The sequence below is a fragment of the Microcaecilia unicolor genome, chromosome 1, assembly GCF_901765095.1.
Source record: "Microcaecilia unicolor chromosome 1, aMicUni1.1, whole genome shotgun sequence".
NCBI classification, from domain to species: Eukaryota; Metazoa; Chordata; class Amphibia; order Gymnophiona; family Siphonopidae; genus Microcaecilia; species Microcaecilia unicolor.
This window is the reverse complement of record NC_044031.1, coordinates 219587071-219612889: the sequence shown is the minus strand read 5'-3', so window position 1 is coordinate 219612889 and position 25819 is coordinate 219587071. Positions and strand designations below refer to the sequence as shown.

General features: G+C 42.7%; 1 protein-coding gene across 1 annotated transcript in view; it reads right to left on the bottom strand.

Annotated features, from left to right (window-relative positions):
* BBS9 (Bardet-Biedl syndrome 9) overlaps positions 1–7780 on the bottom strand; it is a 554781-nt gene extending 547001 nt beyond the window's left edge. Inside the window, exon 1 of the mRNA XM_030204492.1 lies at positions 7676–7780. The gene's annotated coding sequence lies outside the window, so the exon portion shown is untranslated. The remainder of the gene's footprint in view (positions 1–7675) is intronic.
* Between the last annotated feature and the right edge of the window lie 18039 nt (positions 7781–25819).

The window sequence follows — 25819 nt, the reverse complement described above, 5'->3', positions numbered from 1 at the left end:
TTTATAAAGTCCTTAAATGCTGACCTTCTGTTCACTACTTCTAGTGATCAGAGTAGAATTTGTTTTGGACCTTAATATTGTTAGATGGGAAGGCCAACTGTTAACTGCTTTGCATTAGAAGCCTTCGGACCAGAATAATTTCCTTCAGTTTCAGAATTGCCATCCTTATCAGCTGAAGCAGGGGAAGACAAGTGGTCTGGATCCCTGGGCAATGAAGACCATAGGCCCCCCCCCCCCCCCGGGTCCTACTGTCTCCCTCTACCCCTGCCACCGACCTTTTTTCTTTGGTCCTGCAGCTAAATCGGCTGTCTGTTGCTACCACTGGAACTTCCCTCTGCCACAGCCTGCGATTATGGCAGAAGAAGTGATGTCAGAAGGGGGCAAGCCATGGCAGAGGGAAATTCCAGTGTCAGATTTAGCTGCCAGTGCCCCTACCTGAGAAAGGGGAGAGGCAGTTCAAGGATAGGAGTGGAGGTGGAAGAGACAAGGGGGCGCCCCGGTCCCAGTGGAGAGAGGAAGACATTGCACATCGGGCATGTGGGAGGGACACACAAACAGCCCTGGTCCCTCAGGCACTGCCCAACTGCCCATATGATCAGTCTGCCCCCAAGCTGAAGATGGGACCACCAGTAAGTCAATTTATAGGTTGGAAGAAGAATTCTGAATTGCATGTTACTGCTTTATTCTATCAGTTTTTGCAACGTGGGTACCCAATTGCTATACTGAAATGCGCTTATTGAAGAGCAAAATTTAAGTCAGGAACTTCTGCTTCACTATGTACATAAGGAACCTTTTCAGAAGCTGACATATGTATTGCAGTATTCATCTACTTCAAAATGGATTGTTCGATCTATTTTTTTTCATTGGGACTTCCTGTATCTCCAGAATTTAAGGATTTTCCTATTGTTATTTATCAAAGGGTAGGAATATTGAAGAATTATTAAGGTACTAGTAAAGAAGGCCCGTTTCCGTGAGAGATGAAACGGGCGCTAGCGAGGTTTTCGGTGAGTAGCGATCCTCCTGTCTCCCGGGCCCCCCTGCAGGCAACCGTCGTCAGCGACGCAGCTGTCCCGCAACCCCCCTGCAGGCACCTGTGCATCGCATTTCGAGCCTCGTGTCCCCTGGGCCCCCCTGCAGCGACCCACCGTAAGCGACGCAGCTGTAGCTGCAGTTTCTGTTTGTCGGGCGTCCGGCAGAGGAAGGAAAACAATCCCCTCGCCATGTGTGTTGGTGTGCAGCGATCCTCCTGTCTCCCGGGCCCCCCTGCAGGCAACCGTCGTCAGCGACGCAGCTGTCCCGCAACCCCCCTGCAGGCACCTGTGCATCGCATTTCGAGCCTCGTGTCCCCTGGGCCCCCCTGCAGCGACCCACCGTAAGCGATGCAGCTGTAGCTGCAGTTTCCATTTGTCGGGCATTCGGCAGAGGAAGAAAAACCCCCTCTCCATGTGTGTTAAAAAACAAAACAGCTGACGTCGGACGGGGGGGGGAGCGGCGGCGATGTGTGCTGGAGGGTTCAGTAGTGGGTGCGGCGATGCGATTCGCTGAGTGTCATAGCCCTGCCCTTGACGTCATCACGTTTTGACGCGAGGGCGGGGCAGACGCTCATGGGGAAAAATTCCGATCTCTGCCACCTTAGAAGTTGCAGCTTCATTTAGAACTTTGGGGTTACGAATTATGTCCGGAAGGGGTGTGGCTGAGGGCAGGTCTATGAGTGACAGTGAGTGGTGCTGACAGCCTAGCCTACCAACAGTGCAGGGCTTCAGTGTTTCTCTGCCACAGAGTGAGCTTCAGAGAGAATTATTTATATAGATTGTATTCTGGCCTCAGCTTCCAGAAGAAAAGTGGTCATCTATGACGTGGTAATTGAACTTGGTATAGTTCTATGACTGTGGGGAAGGATTGGACTTGTCCAAGAACATGATGTGTGTTGAGATCTCAAGTGTGGATTACCTATGCTTCCGATTATGTAGGTTCTTTATTCCTCCTGGGGGGGGGGGGCTCTTTTCAGGTAGTCTTTTGTTGGGCTGGGGTTAGTTTGGGTTAGTTTGGTTTTTGGTGTTCGTTTAATTGCTATTTACAAGAGGGAAAGAGAGTTTTTCATCCCATTCGTTTTTCTCATTTAGTATGAGTTTTTGCGTCTGGGTTTTTTTTCTCTTTTTCCTTCTTGGAAGGAACCTATGATATTAACCTACTCCTATGGTTGGAATCTTTTTCCATCAGCTTTAAGGGGACACCTCCAAACTGTATATATATATATATATATATATATATATATATATATATATATATATATATATATATATATATATATATATATATATATATCAAACTCCTTTTATCAGGACAGAAAATAAAATAAAATTTTCTACTTTTGTTGTCCGACCATTTTATTTTTCTAATCATGTTGGTCTGTGGTTTACACTTCCTCTGTCTTCTCTTTTTTTTTTTTGCTAAGGTCTCCTGTTCACTTGACATTTCTTCTCTCTATATATCCATAATCCATCTCCCCTCTCCAAGCACCACGCTCCCCCCCCCCCCACCAGCCATGGTCAGTATCTTCCCTCTCGGGTTCCTAAGCCCCCCCTTGTGGCCAGCATCTGCCCTCCCTGGGCCTCTATGCTTTTTCCTCCATTCTGTCACCCCCCCCCAGATTCAGCATCTCTCCCCCCCTTCATAGGTCCAGAGGCCACAGTCTCTCCCATTCTCTTCCCTCCATCCCTCATAATCCAGTATCTCCCCCTCCATGCCCCATAGCCTAGCCTCTCTATCCTTCCCTCAGCCCCAGGCTAAGCATCTCTTCCCTCTATCCAGAGAGACAAGTATCTCTCTCTCTCCCCTCTTCCAGGTTGTTCTCTGCTCCTTCATCCTGAAGTCTGTCATCTGTCTCTCTCTTCTCTTCTTTCCCCCACTTCCATGGATCCGGCATTTCTCCCTCTCACTTTATGGTGCCTTCCCTATGCCAAGACCGGCCCAACTGGAAACAGCAAGTGGAATCAGAGAGGTGAGACACAGCAGAAGGAAGGCCACAGAGTGGCCAAATGCAGCCTGTGGTGATCACTGCCACTGCAGGCAAGTTTGAGCTTAGAACAGAAATGGGGAAGGAGAAATGCCAGACATGTGGGGGTAGGGAGAAGGAGGGAAAGGAAAATATATAGATGACAGACTGCAGGAGAACGAGCAGGGAGTGACCAGCAGCAGCAGAAAACCAGCACTTACACTGGCTGGTTTTCTGTCTTGCCGGGTACTGGGTAATCCCTGCTGATGTCTCAGATACCACATGTTGGTAACCTATCACTTATATCATTGTTTGTTCTCTGGTGTATGTAAAGTGCACTACAAGCGGTGTTCATTTACACCTCAATGAATACAAAAGTTGTATTAACACTGGAAAATTAAAAATCATGATGTGTCATATCTAATGTAGCAAGTAACTAAATGTTATACAGACTAGTGCGAAGATTACCAGGATTATCAACTAAACTTCCACGACAACTCCATGACATGAATACTGTGACTCTGAGCGATTTGAATAAAGAGGTTCAATGTTTTTGCTTGATCTGATTAGCTGTTCTCTGTCAGATTATGCAAGTTCTATATTTGAAAAAGAAGATGCCAAAACCACCTTTTTTTTGTAGAATACAAATGCTGAAAGCATGACCATAGCTATTTTATTTTTTGGGATTTATTAACCGCCTTTATGAAGAGATTCACCCAAAGCGGTATACAGCAACTTACAATTTTGTTAACAGCGTAACAATAGTAAAATAATCAAGAATAAACATAAATATAAAATAGGTAAACTTGAAAAACGTAAACTGAAACCTAATAATAGAACTACCATAAAACAGTATCAAAAATATACACATTTAACAACACTGGAATTCAAATACCAGAGACATAATGCAATGTTAGCATAATACTGGTACACATTAGAACATTCAACTAACATAGATATGATGCTAAAGATTGTCTACATTTGCGATGAAGAGATTTCCCTAGTGCAGGTCTATATCAAAAACATGATGATGTGTCATATTTTGTTCAATACGTTGCTATTTATTTTTTCTATTTACATATGAAGGTTGAAGTTAATTGTTTTCATGAAGATTTAATATAGAGAACCTATGATGATAAATAATCTGAAGAAGACAATGGAAATATTAGTCTCCTTACTTGCTCTCTCAACGTTGATGATCCTGGAAATGTAATTGAGTAAACAAAAATATTTTTCCATATAAAGAGGTGAGGATTCAGTTTTGACTATATTCTCTCTCAGATTGCTATAGATCACCTTGGTATCTGGATCTTTATGCAGATGAGATACAGTTGGTGGTTCAACTAGAAAGAAATTCCATGGAATAACTGGAAAACATTTAACTGTGTTTAGATATTCCAGTGGTTTCCTCAATACTGTTTAAAACTAAATTCAGACAAATCTGAATGCATTTGGTCCAATCAAAAAGTGGAGAACTTGCACTTTCAACCTTTATTAACTGATACATTTTTAAAGGATTGTCAGACAATCCATAGTATGGGGATTTCTTTGGATACAAACAGCAATTTTAAGAAGCAGATTTCTATGGTGCTCTGATCCAGTTTTGCTAGTTTTCACTTATTAATTGTGGAAATTTGTTTTCATAATCTGATTATGCATGCACTTTTAACTAATACATTAGCCCAAGTCAGTCTCCCTTGCTAGTCAAGTTTTCAGGTATCTACAATGAATATGCATGAGATTGATTTGCATTCAATACAGGCAGTGTATGCAGATCAATCTTCTGCACATTCATTGTGGATATCCTGAAAAACTGATTGGAAGGGATATTCCAGGACCAATTTGGGCAACAATGCACTAGACTACTGTAACTGCTCTGGTATGTTTCAGAAACAGTTTAAGCTATTCAGTTGGTTCAGAAAACAGCGGCAAGATTGCTGACTAGTGTTAAGCTGCATGATAATGTAACTCCCATTTTGTACTCTATTCATTGGTTGAGAGTCGAAAACTGGATTAAATGCAAAGCCGTTCACCTAAAAACTCCTCATTATCTATGTAGCTTCTATGATTTTGCGTTCTTCACAGTTCTCGTTGTTACATTTTCCTTCCCCAAACAATTTGAGATTCCAGAAACTCATTAAGGCCTGAATGTTTGGCCAATGTAGGTTGAAGCTAAGAAGGGCTGGGGTTTTTTTGTTTGTTTGTTTTAATAAGGGTATGAGAGTGTGACTGGTATTTATTTAGGATGGATATGTAAAGTTTGGAGTAGCATCCAGAATGTTTTTTGTTTGTTTTCTGTTTCTTGATTTTATTGTACCAAACTTAGAACAGTGGTTCTCAATCCAGTCTTCAGGGCACACCCAGCCAGTCAGGTTTTCTGGATATCCACGATGAATATGCATAAGATAGATTTGCATGTACGGCCTCCTTGGTATGCAAATCTATCTCATGCATATTCATTGTGGATATCCTGAAAACTTGAGTGTCTGAGTGTGTTTCAATGTTGGACCCAAAAGGTGGAGTGGAGGGAGACAGAGATACTGGACAACTGGAAGGAAGGGAGGAAAGAAAGAGAGACAGATAATGGACATGGAGATGGAGGTGGAGAGGAGGGAGGATGGGAAGAAACAGAGAGAGATGTTAGCCCCTGGGAAAAAGAGAGAGAAAGATCATGGACATGGGAGGAGGAAATGGAGGGAAGAGAGTTATGTTGGATCTGGAGGTGAGAGGGAGGGAGATTATCAGCTTTAATTTTGTGATTAATCATGATTAAACATTTTAATCAAAACGCAGCCCTAGTTATTTAATCTTTCAAACAAAAGGAAACATTAAAAAACTAACAAAGCAAAATGAAAACAAATCATATAAAGCATTTCTGCACAGCGCACAATTAAGTTGTGGATTCTGTTGCTTGGGGAGGTTATCAAGGTGACTAACAAAGGACGGTTCAAACAGGTTTAGACACATTCCTTAGGAAAAAAAAGCTATTTAAAAAATTATTATCCAAGTAGTCTTCTGAATGCTATCACTGATCACTTAAAATGTTCCAAAAGGTCATCACATTTCTGTTGGTTCATGCTAGATACTTGGCATTCTCCAACAGTGGTCAATCTGGGTGACAAGCTCGGGGGACTTTGATCTGACTCAACATGGCTTATTTTATGTTCTAACATGCCTAGGACTTTCCAGCAGTCCCTATATTCTCACAAAGTCTAGAAATTAGATTCAAGCCAGAAACTGTAGAAACTTTACATAATTTTACACAAAAAAATTAACAAATGCAGTACAAAGTACCAAACGCTAGGACTGTCTTGACAAAACCGATAGGGGGATGGGATGCTGAAAATAAACATATTTGTGGGATGCAAAACTAGTGAAGCATGTGAGCTGTGGAAGGCTGTACATTTAGTTAAATGCTTCACACCCAGAAGCCAGAAACGATTGGGGCCAGGGCTTAGATCTGATTAGTTCAACACTACAGTAATACCTTGCTGGCTGAACTAATTCTGTTGGCCTCCAGGAACAAAACAGCTCATCCAAATGTGGCTGTTGGATTTATTCACATCAGTCATCAGCGTGATGACTACGTAAATCCGGTTGGCACAATTAAGCTTTACCAAAGAGGAACCAATTTAAAGCTGCATAGTAGAGAATGACCCCGGGACAAAATTTGTCCCCATTCCCACCCCGTCTCTGTTGGTTCTGTCTCCATCCCCACAGGCCCTGTCTCCATCCCCGTCCTGTCCCTGACCCATCCCCATGGGCTCTGTTCTCATCTGCAGAAGCCTCGAACACATGATTTTATTTTTAAATCTTTTTATTAAAGTATAAAAAGGAATAATATGCTGTGCAACTGTTGTTTATAAATTAGAAATAGAAAGCAATAATAACAACTAGTAGCTATAATAACCCTTCCAACCCCAACAATAGCTGACTTCTACTATCCCAAAGAATCCTAATCCACCCCGTCAAATTGTCTAGGGGTACAAAATACAACCCATTCTGTATGCCCTAGAGGGGAGAAATAAGCCCTATGAAACACTCTTGTGATTTTTTTTAAATCTGTGGATGAATAAGAAGTCATCAACAGTCTCAGGATTCAGTCTAGCTCTCCTGTCTGCCATAGTCCCTCCTGCAATAGAAGATGTGCTGACAGCAGAGAATCCCATGCAAATTTTGCTAGCTGTGGCCAGCATGTTTGCTTGTTTTCCCAAAATAGAAAAATATCATCTGCATCAAACATAAATAACAATCCAGTTCATTAACAGGCTTCAAAGTATAAAGTGGCACGGGGACAAAGTTTGTCCCCGTTGGATCTGTCCTCGCGAGCTCTGCCCCGTCTCCATCCCCACGGTTACTGCAGGTCCCTGCCCCCTGTACTGCATAGGTTTTTCTTTAACACTTTACTAGAGTAGTCAAATTTCAGGAAGCTCAACATTCTCCAATGGCTGGGGAGAAAAGAAGAGGAGAGGATGAAAACATCAGACTCAAAAGCAACGTGGCGAGGAATAATTGAGCTCCAATTCCAAAGCCTCCGAGGAAAAGAAGCCCTGGGAAAATTATCAATCCAATCCCCGACAGGCCCTTCGACCAAGCCCGGAGAGAACACAGCCCACCACGACCTCCCAGCTCATTTACCTTTTATTATACACTGTAGCAGACTAGAGAGAAAACACTCACCTAACCGCACACCGGGGAAATATAAAGAGATACAAGTAAAGCAAATAAAAATAAAACAAAAAAACAACCCAAAACTGCGCTATAATAACCAAGCCATCTGCTTCTGCTACAACATCCAACTCCGCCTATCCCACCACCCGGTTGTCATAGTATTGCCTATACAACTGCAAGGCAGCGAGACGGAGGTGGGCAATACCGCGCATGAGCGGAAGTCAGATATTAATGCGGTTCATGGGCATTGAGTTAGTAAAACGTTAAATTCGGGTTGCTACCTCTTTAACATTGCTTTTGACTCGTAACCACTTGTAACCACTCGCCTCCACCTACCCTCCTCTCTTCCTTCCCGTTCACATTAATTGATTTGATTTGCTTACTTTATTTATTTTTTGTCTATTAGATTGTAAGCTCTTTGAGCAGGGACTGTCTTTCTTCTATGTTTGTGCAGCGCTGCGTACGCCTTGTAGCGCTATAGAAATGCTAAATAGTAGTAGTAACTCTTATGCATTATTTAATATTTATTCAAGCATAGAAGAATAGGAGTATACTCTGAAATGTACAGAGACTAAACCACTTATTGCGTGCATTTAATAGTTGGCTTGTAAAATAAGTTAAACTTTTTATTGGAATTTACCGATTCTCCTCCCCAACAAATATGCCTCCACCCACCCTGCGAAAAGCTGCGGATGCTTGTTGACTCATTTTAAACTAGGGCGGGACGGAAGCAGGATGGGGAGCGGCTTAGAGATTTGCTTGCGAGCTGGTAACTCGCATAGCCCGCGGAAGGTGGTCGGATAATCTTCGGTGTTGCACTGGGTAGTAGTCGTGTTCGCGTAGGCCTTTTCTTTTGCGGCTGCGCAATTGGGAGTCAGCGAGCGTGAGGTGCGTAGCGTAACGTTGTTTGACAGTTGGGCACAGGAGGAAAGTGGTGACTGACGTATGGACTAGTGCAGCCGGTTTTTCTGCAGTTTTCTCCTTTCTTGCTTTCCAGCTTTGTGCCTTGAAGGATTCATTTAAAACCGTAAGTGAAAGAGAAGTTTTGAGGGCTGTACTCACCATGGAAAGGAGCTCAGTGGCTAAGGTGGGAGCTGTGGCTAGCGCTAGCGTGTGCGTGTTGCTGGGAGGCGCACTGTTGGTGCAGTATATATTTACTGTCAAGAAGAAGACGGGGCGGAAGACCAAAATCATAGAAATGGTAAGTGTTTAGAAAAAAATGCACGCCGACAGCTACATAATTGTGGATATTCATTTTTGCAGGAGGAGGGAGTGTAATTGTTATGATCCTTCCTGCGGCCCCTCATGCTCCTGTGGATGCGCAGGACTCAGAACGCCTCTTGTAGTTTTCCCCGAGATGTCTCCCATCCGTTTTTTTTGTTGTCTGAGGTGGTTTTGAGATTTTTGTGCCCATAAGCAGAATCACACGGTGAAGGCAGATTAGATTCTCTCTTGGATCTGAGACAGGTAAAGGAGGTCTCCTGGTGACTGGAGAGTAGGAGTGGTATTATAGGGACTGTGCCGTGACCACTGGGTGAATGGGAGAAGACTTATTTTGGTCTCAGTACTTATTTTGTCCTGGACACTTGGTTGTGTTGCCTCTTCATCAGTCTTAGCCTGGTTGTTAAAATAAGACCACACCTGCTTACCATGCCTTAGAGAAAGCAAGTGTCTGAAAAACAGTGGAAAGGAAACCAGTAAACTAGTAATGGCATAGGACCCAACTTTTCAAAATTATTGGGGGTGCTAAATCCAAAACAAAGGACTTCTCTCTGAAATAGTCAAGAAGTTTGTTCAATATTGGGGGTGCCAGTTGGCTCCTGTGAGTTATGCAGAGATGTGTGTATGTGTGTGTTTTTTAATAAATCTAACCAGTATTGCAAAGTGTATGATTGCCAAGGTCTCCTTTGCTGATATGCAGTGCACAAACATTTTTCCTCAGCAAAGGGTATCTTGGGAGTGAGGGGCAATGTCTCCAAATGAAGTTAGTTTTGTATATACTATGCTGGTAACAAACTTCACTTCTAATCTAATAAGATAATTTGGAGATAGTTTTGTAATACATTGTGCCAGAGAGAGAGAGCTTCTTTCTCTGCAACTTGATATCTAGTTTACAAATGATAGAAATAGTTATCTTTCTGTCACATTTTCTTGATCTTGGACTGTGTTTCTTGGTATTTAAGGATCTTTTCTGTCTCCACACAATTCACTAAGTAATTGTTTGGGACTGAAACCTGATTGTGGGGTTTTTTTCCTTGTATCACTAGGTCTAGTTCCTTATATAATGTATTTATTTATTTGTTGCATTTGTACCCCACATTTTCCCACCTATTTGCAGGCTCAATGTGGCTTACATAGTACCGTCAGAGGCGTTTCCCCAGTCGGTTGATAACAAATACATAGTTGTATAGTGATCGAATGACGTATAAGTGGAGGGTCGGAAGGGGTGAAGATTGTGTGTTGTCCTGTTTGATCATAGATATGCTGTGTTGGTAGGTGAAGAGGGTTACATAATCGATTGGAATGTGGATATTCCAGGTGATCATGTCTAAATTCTCCATAATTCTTTCAGGGGCATGATCCTAGTGATTTTCTGGTGCAATGATGATGTAATGTTTACAAAGTTTCTAGTGAATGAGCGTTGTCACCTTGTGCCTTTCTGTATGGAAATTTTCTGTTGTTACAACTTTAGTCTGCTGCAAGATGAATAACTGTTTCTAACTATTTCTTACAGAATCTACAGATTTGTTATGCCATTTTTTTTCTATGCTTGTAAACCAATAGGCTGTAACTGTTAATAACTCATCCTTAATCAAGGATGTTGGAATTGACAGGAGATGGCCTGATGTCACAAGGATGAAGCTGTCTTCCACCCCTTCTCTGCAGCTGCCATGTTGGTATACCCAAAACAAAGCAAATAAACTATCAGCTTTTGCATCCACATTGTCATTCATGGTTGGTAACATTTTTATTTTATCTCAGCTATATTTTGAAACATACCAGCTTGTGCAGCATACGGATGTACACAAAGGAACTATCACAATGGAATAACCTTTCATCGGTTAGATTAGTAATTGTAATCATGTGATTTTGAAGGGCTGGTTATAGGGTCACCCTTGAACCCTATCAGGCGTTATGTTCGGCAAGCTCCAGGATATTTTATTCCAACTGAGGGGCTGATGTAGCAAACCTTGAAATTTAGCACATGTATGTAATGTATCTCAACATGTGGTTTCTAATGCAAGCATAAAGAAAAAAAAGTGTTGCTCCCCAAAGCAGGGAATCAAACAGCATGCAGATGTGTTATGTACATAAGTATTGCCATACTGGGAAAGACCAAAGGTCCATCAAGCACAGCATCCTGTTTCCAACAGTGGCCAATCCAGGTCACAAATACCAAGATCCCAAAAAAGTACAAAACATTCTATACTGCTTATCCCAGAAATAGTGGAAAATCCCCGTTTAATAATGGTCTATGGACTTTTTCTTTAGGAAGCTGTCCAACCCTTTTTTAAACTCCACTAAGCTAACCGCCTTTACCACATTCTCTGGCAATGAATTTCAGAGTCCAGCTACACGTTGAGTGAAGAAAAATTTTCTCTGATTCATTTTAAATTTACTACATTATAGCTTCATCGCATGTCCCCCAGTCTTAGTATTTTTGGAAAACGTAAACAAACGCTTCACATCTACCCGTTCCATGGCACTCGTTATTTTATAGACCTCTATCATATCTCACCTCAGCCGCCTTTTCTCCAAGCTGAAGAGCCCTAGCTGCTTTAGCCTTTCCTCAAAAGAAAGTCGTCCCATCCCCTTTATCATTTTCGTCGCCCTTCTCTGCACCTTTTCTAATTCCACTATATCTATTTTGAGATACGGCAACCAGAATTGAACACAATATTTGAGGTGCAGTCACACCGTGGTACGATACAAAGGCATTATAACATCCTTATTTTTGTTTTCCATTCCTTTCCTAATAATACCTAACATTCTATTTGCTTTCTTAGCCGCAGCAGCACACTGAGCAGAAAGTTTCAACGTATCATCAACAATGACACCTAGATCCCTTTCTTGTGCCGTGACTCCTAACGTGGACCCTTGTATGACATAGCTATAATTCGGGTTCCTCTTTCCCACATGCATCACTTTGCACTTGCTCACATTAAACGTCATCTGCCATTTAGACGCCCAGTCTCATAAGGTCCGCTTGTAATTTTTCACAATCCTCCCGCAATTTAACGACTTTGAATAACTTTGAGGCATATTTTCAAAGCACTTAGCCTTCCAAAGTTCCATAGGTTTCTATGGAACTTTGGAAGGCTAAGTGCTTTGAAAATATGCCTCATAATGTCATCAGCAAATTTAATTACCTCACTAGTTACTCCCATCTCTAGGTAATTTATAAATATGTTAAAAAGCAGCAGTCCCAACACAGACCCCTGAGGAACCCCACTAACTACCCTTCTCTTTTGAGAATACTGACCATTTAGCCCTACTCACTGTTTTCTGTCTTTTAACCAGTTTTTAATCCACAATAGAACACTACCTCCTATCCCATGACTCTCCAATTTCCTCTGGAGTCTTTCACGAGGTACTTTGTCAAACACCTTCTGAAAATCCAGATACACAATATCAACCGGCTCACCTTTAGCCACATGTTTGTTCACCCCTTCAAAGAAAAGTAGTAGATTGGTGAGGCAAGATTTCCCTTCACTAAATCCATGTTGACTTTGTCTCATTCATCCATGCTTTTGAATATGCTCTGTAATTTTGTTCTTTATAATATTCTCTACCATTTTGCCTGGCACTGATGTCAGACTTGCCGGTCTATAATTTCCCGGATCTCCTCTGGAACCTTTTTTTTTTTTTTTAAATCAGCGTTACATTGGCCACCCTCCAATCTTCCAGTACCACGCTCGATTTTAAGAATAAATTACATCTTATTAACAATAACTCCACAAGTTCATTTTTCAGTTCTAACAGTACTCTGGGATGAATACCATCCAGTCCAGGAGATTTGCTACTCTTCAGTTTGTCAAATTGCCCCATTACATTCTCCAGGTTTACAGAGAATTCATTAAGTTTCTCCTACTCGTCAGCTTTGAATACAATTTGTGGCACTGGTATCTCTCCCAAATCTTCCTCGGTGAAGATCGAAGCAAAGAATTCATTTAATCTCTCTGCTACGGCTTTGTGTTCCCTGACCGCCCCTTTTACTCCTTGGTCATCTAGCGGTCCAACAGATTCTTTTGCCGGCTTCTTGCTTTTAATATACCTAAAAACAAATTTTACTATGCGTTTTGGCCTCCAACGCAGTCTTTTTTTCGAAGTCTTTTTTAGCCTTCATTATCAGCGCTTTGCATTTGACTTGACTTGACATTCCTTATGCTGTTTGTTATTATTTTCAGTCAGTTCCTTCTTCCATTTTCTGAAGGATTGTCTTTTAGCTCTAATAGCTTCCTTCACCTGGGGGAGCACACCAGAAACATGTGCCTGCAGGCCTGCTCAGGCAGCAAGCTATATTTTGCTGACAAAAAAATACAAATTGTAACAGCAGTGGGGGTTACATGAACAAATATATATGCGCATAAATATTGTCAGTGTCTTCAAAGTTAACTGTGCACAGGGTTTTAATGCGCATGTACTATGTACACATGCTGGAATGCTATTTCACACAAACATCAATATTTGGCACATTGTGCTGCACTGCTGACAAAATTTATTACATCTCCCCCTTGGTGATTCATCCCTTGCCATTTGTTTTGAACCATTTTCTTCAACAGAGCCAGACAAAGGGTTCAGGTACTTCATGCTCACAGTAAATAGAAGAAGTGGTGTGAAATCCTTGCTAACACTGACCACTGAAAAATGAGCTAAACGTTACTCTTTCTCAGACCTGGTACTAAAACTCATACACTCAGCTTTTTCAAATGTAAGCCACATTGAACCCGAGTTTGCTTGGGATAATGTGAGATATAAATGTCAAATAAATAAAATCCTTTATCTTCTACCTTTTTCAGGCACTGCCTGTCCAACTCAAGCAGCTTTAGACTTTTTTCAGATGGGCCACACCTAGGCAGTCCATTATTTGTGATAAGTGTTTCCTATTGTCTTTTTTTTTTTTAATATCTTTATTATTAGAAGAAAAGACATGTAACATTTGAACATCACATTCCGGCTCAATGAAGCCAACTATTTCCAATATCTAGCAGTCGATAATAACCTATTGTCTTAATAAGCATTTGCTATTGCTTTGGGTGACTCAATATGGTGACTAGCTCCGCCTACTGGCTTCAGGCCACAAAATGAGCTGAGCACACTTCTGCATCTCCTGTCCTTTTAAACCTCCCTGGGTTCATTTCACCTCTCAATCATTCATGTATCCAGTTTTAACAAATGGTTCCTTTGTATTTTCAACTATATTTTTTGCATTTGCCAGTTGCTTTCCTTATTTACTGATCTAATTTTTTGAAAAAATGTTTTGTTTCTCTCTTTACAAATTCTGTTCCTACCAGTGAATTCTCAAACATTCTTTCTACTTGTTGGAAAGCTTGTCTAAGGTTAATGATTGAGATGAATTCTGAATATTTACTTCAGGGTTTCTCTGCACCTCTTGTGCATTTGGATCTGATGACCTGGAGCCCTCTGTTAGTAGCTCAATAGTTATAATCTGTTGCCACGAGACCTATTCCTCCTTCAGTTCGGGGAATGTACAGTCTTGGCATACATTGATTCTAGGTCTTATAAATGACCTAGTGGAGTTTTCTTGTTCATAGAAGATCTTTAGGAGGCCATTCTATAGTTGCAAGGCTGTATGAGAAAGCAGGAATTTCCAGTTGATTAATGGCTTGTATCTTATTTTGTGATATTAAAGCTTTCATTAGTAACGGTTTTAGCCTCCTGCAATATTCTTTACTGATTTTTTTCTGTTGGTGATTTATGCTTAATTTTATTTATTGGGATTCTTTAATCACTTTTATGAAGAGATATGCCCAATACGTTATGCTGTTAACCAAATTGTAAGTTATGTCAAGCACCAACAGTAAAATGACTAAATATAAGCATAAATAAGCATAAATATAATCAATGAGATAAACTTGGAAATGGCAAATTGAAACCTAGTAATAGGCTGACATGAAACAATATGTGAAATATACACATTTAAGTGCTGTAAACAATCATATAGCAGAAATATGATAAATGTTAGTATGAATGCCTAGATTTTTATATACATTTTCCTGTTCAAGTTCCATTATTACACAATCAGTCAAAACATTGGTTCCCAAATCTGTTCTGGGGGCTCCCCAGCTAGTCAGGTTTCCAGAATATCCACAGTAAATATTCATGGGATTTGCATACAGTGGAGACAATGCATATTTTTATTAGGATTTATTTACCGCCTTTTTGAAGGAATTCACTCAAGACGGTGTACAGTAAGAATAGATCAAACATGGGCAATAGGCAATTACAGCAGTAAAAATATTCATATAATTGTCACACTATCAGGCATATTTTCAAAGCACTTAGCCTTCCAAAGTTCCATAGGTTTCTATGGAACTTTGGAAGGCTAAGTGCTTTGAAAATATGCCTCTATGTGTGTGCCCAACCGTGCTCTCCTGTGTGCAGTCCAGGTGCACAACGTAACTCTGGGTTTTCTATAGAACTTTTCACCAACTCAAGAATTATAACAACTAATAATTGGGGAGTTTTTCTTTCCCTTTTATTCTGGAACAGTCTTATTGCTTTCCACAGCTTTCGTAATCCTGGCACAACCCTTTTCAGAGCATGCTTTTCAGTGTCTTATTAAACCTTTCTACGAGTCCGTTAGTTTGGGGTTGATAGGCCAATGTATGTTATGTGCTTAATATTGAATGCTTCCCATACTTGTGTCAGCGTGCGGGACATAAAATTAGTACCCCTGTTGCTTAATATTTCCCTTGGGAAGCCCACCTTTCAAAAGTTACAAATCATTTCGGCTGCGATCAGCTTGGCCAAAATGTTGTGCAAGGGTACAGCCCATGGAAATCGGGTGGCCATATCCATAATGACCAGAATATACAAATATCCATGGCTAGATTTAATAATGGGGCCCACTATATCCATAGCCAGGTGTGCTATGGGCTGCCCAATCCGTGGGAGAGGGCACAAAGGTACCAGCCTAGGAGATCTCTCCACCACCTTTTGACAGTTAACACTAGAGTTACAGTACATCTCTATTTCCTTATAGACCCCCGGCCAATAAAAATGATTCAGGACCTGGGCTATGGTATTCTGCACCCCTTTATGCCCCCCAAGAGGGTGATATGTGCAAGTCTGACCACCAACGGTCTAAAAGCCTTCGGGACCACTATCTGTTTCTTCACTTCTCCATCACTATACCCCTTGGCCAAATGGGACAGTACTCCATTCTCTATAGCAAATCTAGGGAAACCGTCCTCCACCCCCTTTTGTCTTGCTCCAAGGCAAATCTTATGGATGGGTCAGACTCCTGTTCCCTATGAAACTGGGGAAATCGTTCCCTAAGGAGCCTGGGCTCTGTAGGGAACTCCTCTTCCTGTTCTACCCTTTCCATAGCCTGCTTCCTCATCTTGCGGATGGCCCTTATGAGGTCCCTACCTTTCTTTGTTTCCCCTGGAGGGGAGATAATATCAGGGTGAAACAGGAAGAGCTGCTCTAAGGAAAGCTTCCTATCCTGGTTATTTTCCTGGGCATGGGTAGTAACCATTACCTCCTTCTCCTTCAGGCACTGGGAGAAAGAAGGCCAATTCCTCCCCAATATCAGATCGTGGGGAAGCCGGGAAGGACAGCCACAGGAAGAATATTTCTACCCGAAGGCCCTTTAATCCTGTTCTGGTGTAGGGCATAATGTGTAGTGGCCCCATGGATGGATTATATACATACATCTCCCTTATAGGACTTTACCTCAGAGCCCCATTTTTCTCAGATACGTCGCCAAAGCCCTCAGGACATCATTGTTTGGTCCACCCCTGAATCCAGCAATGCTATGACGGGAATCCCTTCCACCTCTACCTGCTGAGTGTATCGGGGGGGGGGGGGGGGAGAGGGGGGCAACCTCCGGGTGGGAGACTAACCCCAGCCTCCCGGAACAATTTCTGCAGAAATACCCTTTCATCCCACACTTATAACTTCTCCTTGGCTCCTCCTTCTGGCACAGGAAACTTCTTCCTCGCTCCTTTCTGGACCCTAGGTGTAGGGGACTTTGACCCCATCCCATTTGTACCCCTCCCGGGCTCCTTAGCCTGCTTTACTACTTGCTGGGACTCTAGGTAATACTCCATATTCCTAATAGCCTCTTCCAGTGTCCTACATCCCCTCCTAATCAAATCTACTTTCAACTCTCTAGGTAGGGCTCTCAAATACTGCTCCAGAATAATGTCCTCCATTATCTCTTGGACCGCTTTTGTTTCTGGCTCTTACCACTTTTTAGCAAGATCAGTCAGTTTGGGGGCCAAAGCCCTGGGGGTCTCCCCCTCCGTCCAACAAGTCTCTCTAAATTTCCTATGGTAGGCTTCCTTACTCAGTCCAAACCAGTCCTGAATGGCCAGCTTTAATCTGGTATAGTCCGCCGCTTCCGCTGGAGGAAGATTCCTAAAGGCAGCCAGCGCTTCCCGGACAGAGACATTGCTCTCTGGGCCAACCTGCAGCCGCGGCCACCTTCTCGAAGGCGCACAGGTAATTATCAACACTGTCTGTCTCAGATAACTTGCCACAAGAAAGCGTATTAAGGTTTGAAGGTCCTACCGCTCCCAAAGTCCCTTCCGTTCCACTCTGTTCCAGGGAAAAGCCTTGTCTCCTTGTTACAACCCCTTCCCTTTTCAGAAAGTCCTGAAACATATCCAGCAGGGGTTGCTGTTGTGCCCAGGCAGCAGCTAGCGACTCCTCCATCATCTTCTGGGCGAGCTCTTGCTGCTTTTGGAACTGGTGAGTCATCCACTAGAATAATTCCTTGGGATCCATCGCGCCCCATCAAGTCTTCCTTACCTGAAAAGAAAAGGAAAAAAAAACAACCCAAGTGCAGCTGCTTCAACTTATTCCTCTTTGCGGGGATCCACAAGTTCCTTCTCATCAACAGCAGATGAATCCATTAACTGATGGGTTGTATCCGCCTACCAGCAGGTAGAGATAGAGAACACTGAAAGACACAGTGACTCTGGACGGCCAGCTCCTTCTGCCTCAGTATATCTCTATCTCCCAGCAGGTGTGGACGTCGCTTTAGCAGCTCCTGGATTTCTGCCTGGGGAAGTTTCTGTGCTTTGCCAGTAGAGCGGGGTGTTGTGGTTGGTGGTGCTCACTTTGAAGGCATACTTGGTTTTGTTCCCTGTCCTTGCCTTACCCCATACCCCCATCCTCCCGGAGTCCCTCTGTTGCTGCCTGCCTCCAGCTTTCCTCACAGTGTTAAAAAAAAAAGTGCGCGCTTGCACAGCGTAGCTATTCTGAGGCTTTCTCCAGAGATTCTGGTACTATGCAGCGTGACTGGAGCTCGTTGACTCGGTCATCTGAGGTGAGAGTGGTGCCCAGCTCCTCCAGGGAGGTTCCCGCGGACAGTGTCCTGTGCAGGGTAAGTTTTGGCGCAAGACACCATTTTATTTCTATATTTCCGTCCATTCGGGCGATGGCTGCTTAATGAGTTAAGCACTGCTCCCGCTGTGGTAAACGCAGGTCAGCGGTGGGGCTTTGCAGTACGTGCTCCTTAGACGCTCGTGCTAGTACGGACATGACGAGCGGTGATTCTTCCCGCTCGATGGAACTGGCAGCGGGCGCCATTTTGGAAGCACCGCATGACTCGACCCTCGCGGTTGCGGAGGAGTCTGAGTGCAGGGGGACACCTCATTCCGAGGCTGCGAGAGGAGCTCCTTCCTCCGCTTCTAATTGGCTGCACAGGTCCACATATTGCAAACCTCGGAGGTTCTCTCTATCGCCACCTGCTGGTAGAGGAACACAACCCACAAATCTCTGGATTGATCTGTTCGGACTAATGGGAAGAAAATTATCAGGTAAGAATTAATTTTTCCTTCAGTTCACAGAAGCAGGAGAATGCATTCGGATGATGCCTTCTTTTTTGCCCAAGGCGATTTCGCATTTTCATTTGAATCAGTCACTGGTGCTCCCAGTGTTTCACTGGGAGGACTACCCTGAGAATTACAGAGCACTACGTTGCCTGGATAACTTCTAGCGTTTGGATCATTTTTTTTGTGCTGTTTTCGGGTCACAAGAAAGGAAATATGGCCTTGAAAGCCACTGTGGCCCATTGGCTATGGGAGGCAATAGTTTTGGCATATTTATCAATGGGGTGGTCTCCTCCCTTACAGGTAAGAGCACATTCAACGAGAGTTCAAGCAACTTCTCACACAGAATCACACTTGGTTTCTTTGGAGGACATTTGCAGAGCTGGCACGTGGATGTCAGTCCAACCATTTGCTAAGTTTTATAGAGTGGAGTAGCAGCTTGGCAAAATGCGGTGTTTGGCACGTCGGTTCTTGTAGCTGGGTTAGGTTTGTCCTGCCCTACTTCAGGACTTCTTTAATACATCTCACAAGTTGCTGGATTAATCTGTGGGACAATGGAAGGAAAAATTAGTTCTCACCGGATAATTTTCTTTCCATTAGTCCCAACAAATCAATCCAGAGTCCTGCCCTTTGTAAGTTGCTCCTGTTGTCTATTATTTTCAGACTATGTTGTGGTTTGTTTAAAACAAAAAAAGAGTAAAGTAGTACAGGTAAAGCTTCATTGCTGTGGCGGTTGAGATATCTGATTGAGTTTCATAGAGGCAGGAGAGTGTTGCTTGTTTGGAATTTCTATTTCTTCCACTGCTTTGATATCAACCATACTGAGGTTGAGCTGACTGCACATGACCACATATAGTGGTCATGTGCTGGTAGAGGGACATAACCCACCATTCTCTGGATTAATCTGGTGGGACTAATAGAAATTATCAGGTGAGAACTAATTTTTCCATATTTTTAATATAGCAAACACTATTACAGAGACTAGTTTAGTTGCTGGTAGATTAGACATAGCGTGGGTCAAAGAAAAGTTGTAATGGTAGTTAAAATATGCAAACAGAGCAAAACAATAAGGTTTATTTTTTCTTTAATTTCTAGAAACAGTTACAACAGAGCAGTTCAAGGACTAGACCATGTTTTTTTTGGCTAATATATATAGAGGGGGGGGGGGGTTCCATTGGAAGGTTTCAGCTATTACAAAATTGTGATTTTCTGAGTACCCGAGAACATTGACATGGTGAGTCAGGGTTTAAGTGAATACTAAAATACCAGGTACTGGTTGTACTGCGTACTTTCAGCATTGTGGGTGGAGTCTAACAACCTTTCCTAGACACAGAGGTCTTTTCTGCATTAGTGGAGATTATACAACAGAACTTCTAAGGGTAAGGTTGATCTTTTGGTGTTTTCATGTTTTTTGTGCAGTCTAACTGAACTGCAGTTAGCTCTCTTTTTTTGTATGTTATGACTATATGCATAAATATGAACTGTAATAGAAAAAATGTTAGAGCTTTATAGAGTGTGTATTCTTATGTTACTTTCTCAGGTAAATGCAGGTCCTCTTTCTTCCTAAGGGCTTGAAAGGATGTCTCCTCTATAGGTCTAATTCTCTTCACAGCCCTGCAGTTGCTCTCATCTCCTTTCTCTGCGGTCAAGTGCAGCACTTCCACAGTTTGTTTATACAGTACATTTGCTGCTGGACAAGAGAGCAGGGTCTCCTGTGCCACTAATTTAAAGCTGAGCCTTGATACCAGTAGTGATGGTGTTCATTGGTACCATAATTTTCCTAACTGCTTCTTCAGATTCCTTGAGTGATAAACAGCTTGTGTAAATGTTCTGTTGCTATCTTATGATTTATTGTGTTGACATAGTTTCTGTTGACTTATATGTATAATACAGCAGTGGTCTCACAAGACCTGAGACCTATGTGTGAACTCCTGCACCACAGTGCTGGAAGAAAGAGGAAGACTGACTTTGTTTGCAGGTGATAAGGAGTGGGGGAAGATGGGGGGGTTGGAAGGAACTTGCTGGAGGTGGCTTACTGGCTTGCAGAGGCTGCAACCTTGCCAACTGACTTGTAGAGATGGGGATAGGGTCTGAGGGGGTGAAGCTACTGGGCTTGCAGGGGGTGGGACGCACCAACTAGCATGCATGAGGGATGGGGGTTGATTGGCTTAATGAGGTACAGGCTGAGGGAGGGTTTGGCTGGCTTGTAGGGGGGCTGGGGTGTTGCTGACTGGCTTGCAGATTAGGGGATAGGAGGGTAGGCTGACTGGCTTGTTGAGTTACAGGCCAGTGGAATAGTTGTCTGGTTTGTGAGGTGGATGATTGCCTTGCTAGGTGATGAGGGTTAGCTGATGTGGAGAGTGGGGATGGGGTTGGTGCCCTATTTAGGGGAGGAGAAAGATGGTGGTATTTGGAAACAGTGGGGTGAAAGAGACTGACAGGCCGGTGCTCAGAACTCCTGTGGTACAGCCAACTGCTCAGAACCCATATGCCAGGACATCAAAGAAAACTAGCTCGCCAGTGCTCAAAGGAAATAGTATTCAAATTATATGTGCCCTGTAAAAGCAAAACTGGGGGGGGGGGGGGAATGTGCAGAAGAGTTTTGCAGTAAACTTAGCTCTTGTGCATATGTACCAGGCAAACTCGAAAGTGAAGTACATGGTGCCTCTTTTCTGTTCCTTTAAATACAAACTTTTCAATTTATTTATTTATTTATTTATATATGTATGTTACTTGGAAGGCTTATATTTAAGCACAGGAAACAGGCACCAATATGTGCTTTCGATTTCAGGTTTGTTCAGACTCATGCACATTTATTTCTTAGTACTGGTGCTTACAGGCTTGCACGGGCTTTCTTCCACTTCCAAAAGAAATCAAAACTGGCAGATTTTAAAGAAAGAATCATGAGAAATCCTGTCTTCAAACATCCTAATGCCTGCTCCGCACTGGTGTTAGGTTTTCAGCGGTAAGGGTGGGTTTGTTTTGTACACTGTTCTCTGAGCATTGCGAGCATTGACTACATTGCATGCTATTTGTGCTAATCTTTGACACGCACATTGTCTCCCATGCTAGAACCCACTGAGCATTCTGCGCTCACTGTTGTTTTTTGAGCATTGGCCTGGTGTGATGACAGTGTAGGGGGGGTATAGAGAGTGTGGGGGATATAGAGAATGTTGGGGGGGGATATAAAAACAGATTTGAGAGATACTAGGTGCCAACAGAGTTTGGGGGGTGGAATATGCTGGCTGTGTATTTGTTAGAGAACCGCAGGGGGGGGCCTAAAGGGCCTATTTTACAAAGCTGTTTCCTTTCCATTGTACAAGGAATGGGAACACAGCCTTAGTAAATTGGATTGTACAGGAGCTGCAGCAGATCTTAGAAGAGATCCTTTTCCACCATTCAACTTTGGTGTAAACAACCATGGGCCTTGGGGTATGTGAGTTCCCAGCCACCTGCTCCTAGCTTTTTGAGCTGAATCCTGAATGCAAAGAAAGTTTGTCAAGGCCTGTGTTATGTAAGCATCAACCTCCAAGGTGGAGGAACAGAAGACACTGCTGGCATAGCAAGAAAAGTCAACATTAGTGCAGAAAAATGACACATCCAAGAACATGAGGAAGCTAGAAATGTCATACACAGAATTTATTCAACCTGTTATCCCACAGTGTAATACGGTACTGTGTCGAGTCTTCAGCATGAAATGCATTTTCCTCAGGAGTTTATATTGGTTGATAACGCTGTAAAATACTGTGAACAAAAACTAACCACCCCATTTGCAATTACCCCATCCCCAAAAACTACCACCACACAAACTGCTTTATCCTTTAAAATTACCCCCCCCCCCCCCCCGCAAATGTCCTCTTTCCAAAGACTTACCTTCCAACTACCCCACAGACAACCCTACCCTTAAAACTACCCCAACTACACCACCCCCAAAACTATTTCCTGTAACTGCCTGCCTCCTTAATCTTGCCCCCAAACAAATGCCCCACACTGTCTGCTACCTCCCCCATTCCCCCATATATACAACACAAGATAGATATTTATATACAAATATATACAAACACACACAGAATGTAAGTAATTCCCTATCCCTTTATTTTGTTTTCTTTTGTTAATCCTACTGTAAAAACTATTTCAAGAATCATACAATTTTCTTAGTGGTTTCTATATGTATTGCCAAGTAACGTGTTTCTGTAAGGTCCAGCTTCACCATCCTGTACTATTGGATTGTATCCCCTTCCTACCAGTAGATGGAGGTAGAGAAACTTTTTTCCCAATGACAACATTGGTATGAGGGCTGGTCCTCTTGAAAAACTCCAATATTTTCTCTACCTCCATCAGATCGTAGGTTTTGTGGGCTGTGACCTGCTAGAACTCCACAGCCTTCAGTCATTACCTATGGTTGATAACTTGGTGAGGCACGCGGCTTTGGTCCTCATGGGGCCCTTGCCAAAGGGGAAGTGGATCCCCATACCCCCAAACCTTTGAGAATCCTCCCCCCCCCCCCCCCCAAGTTCCTTGCAGCTCCAGTCAACCCATAGGAAATCTTTAATTTTGTCTAGACTGACTGGTCTAGCATTGTTCTCTGTTGTCAGGGAACTCAAGCTAGTTTAAACAAAAACAAAGCACAGATCTTTAAAAAACAAAAAAAGAAAGAAAGAAAAAGGAAACCCACACCTCAGAGTCAGGAGTGGAGTGGCAGAAGCCCACTTAGTCCCGGGCTGTAGTTGGTTCTGAAAGTGCAACAGAGGCCCATGTACACCGGCCAGGTGACAGGTTTGCCATCAGGCCTGCACTGCACTGACTGTTTTCCTCAGTGTCACCTGAGTCTGCTCCTGCTTTGACATTGGGACCAGCAGCCATTTTAGCTCCTGCTGCAGTTTCGGCCCCCATTAGGAGGCAAGCCTTATTTGAAACGAAACTCTGGAATATGGTGGGCATTGGATGAAGGTGAAAGGGGATAGACTTGAAAGTAATCTAAGGAAATTCTTGAGAAAGAGTGGTGGAAGCGTGGAATAGCTTCCCAATGGAGAAGAAAACTATCTGAATTCAAAAGAGTGTGGGAGAGGCACATGGGATCTCTGCGGGAGAGGAAGGTATAGTAGGTTGTATGGATGGCCAGATGAGATGGGCTGTGTGGTCCTCCTCTGATTTCTTTTTCTATGTTTCTTTGACTCTGGAGTAAGCCTCACTTCGGTAATTGGAAAAGTAATGGAAGCGATACTGAAGGAGCAACACTGGATCTGTTGCTCACAAATGGGGAAAGTGTATCTAATGTCCAAGTGGGTGCCCACCTGGGCAGCAGTGATCATCAAACAGTTTGGTTTGATATAACAGCTAAAGTGGAGGGCAGCCACTAAAACAAAGTCCTGGATTTCAAATATACTGACTTTAGTAAAATGGGGGAATACTTGAAGAAAGAGCTGATGAGCTGGGAGGATATAAGAGAAGTGGAAAGGCAGTGGCCCAGGCTGAAAGGAGCTATAAATATGACTACCAATCTTTATGTAAGAAGAGTAAATAAAAGCAAGAGAAAAAGGAAACTGATATGGTTCTCCAAGCAAGTGGCTGAGAAAACAAAGGCTAGAGAATTGGCATACATGAAATACAAAAAAACTCAAGAAGAGGAACACAGAGAGGAATGCCAGATGAAACTAAAAGAAGCCAAGAGAGAGAGACATACACATCTGGCAAAAGCAGAACAAATGGATAGAAATGTAAGGAGGGATGACAAGAATTTTTTCATGTATTTTAGTGGAAGAAGGAAGACTAAAAATGGAATTGTGAGACTGAACGATGCTGTGAACTGCTATGTGGATAATGATGAGAAAAAAGCTAATATGCTAAACAAATACTTCTGCGCTGTGTTCATGGAAGAAAATCATGGAGAAGGACCACCTGACAAAGATATATATGAGAATGGAGTGGATATAGCACATTTCATGGAAGAAAATATTTATGAACAACTTGAAAATTTGAAGCTGCACAAAGCCATGGTACTAGACGGGATCTATCTCAGGATATTGAGGGAACTCAGAGAGGTTCTGGTGGGTCCTCTTAAAGATTTGTTTAATAAATCCTTGGAGACAGGGGTTCTGTGAGATTGGAGAAGAGTGAATGTGGTCCTTCTTCACAAAAGTGATGACAGAGAAGAAGCTGGAAACTACAGGCCAGTAAGCCTCACTTTGGTTATTGGAAAAGTAATGAAAGTGATGCTGCAGGAAAGAATAATGAATTTCCTAGAATCTAATAGGGTTACAAGATCTGAGACAACATGGTTTTACCAAAGGTAAATCATGCCAAACGAATCTGATTGAATTCTTTGACCAGATGACCAGAGAATTGGATTGAGGACATGCGCTAGATGCAGTCTACTTAGATTTCAGCAAATCTTTGACATGGTTCCTCATTAGAGGTTCTTGAATAAACTTGACAGGCTGTAGTTAGGACCCAAAGTGGTGAACTGCATTAGGAACTGGTAGACTGACACCAAAGGGTGGTGGTAAATGGAATTCACTTGGAGGAAGGAAAAGTGAGTAGTGAAGTGCCTCAGGGATCGGTGCTGCGGCCAATTCTGTTCAATATATTTATGGGCGACATTGTCAAAGGGTTAGAAGGTAAGGTTTGCTTTTTTATGGCTGATACCAAGATCTGTAACAAAGTGAACATCCCGGAGGGAGTGGAAAACATGAAAAAGGATCTGCAGAAGTTAGAAGAATGGTCTAATGTTTGGCAATTAAAATTCAGTGCACTTAGGGAGTAGAAATCCAAGGGAGACGTATGTGTTAGACGGTGAGAGGCTGATATGCATAGACCGAGAGGGTGATAGTATCTGAGGATCTGAAGCCAACAAAACAATGTGACAAGGTGGTGACCGTAGCCAGAAGTATGCTAGGCTTGATAGAGAGATGTGTAACCTGCAGAAGAAGGAAGTGTTGATGCCCCTATACAAGTTGTTGGTGAGGCCCAACCTGGAGTAATGTGTTCAATTTTGGAGGCCGTATCTTGCCAGAGATATAAGAAGACTTGAAGCGGTCCAGAGGAAGGCGACAAAAATGATACGGGGCTTGTGCCAAAAGACATATGAGAAGAGACTGGAATACTTGATTATATATACCCTAGAGGA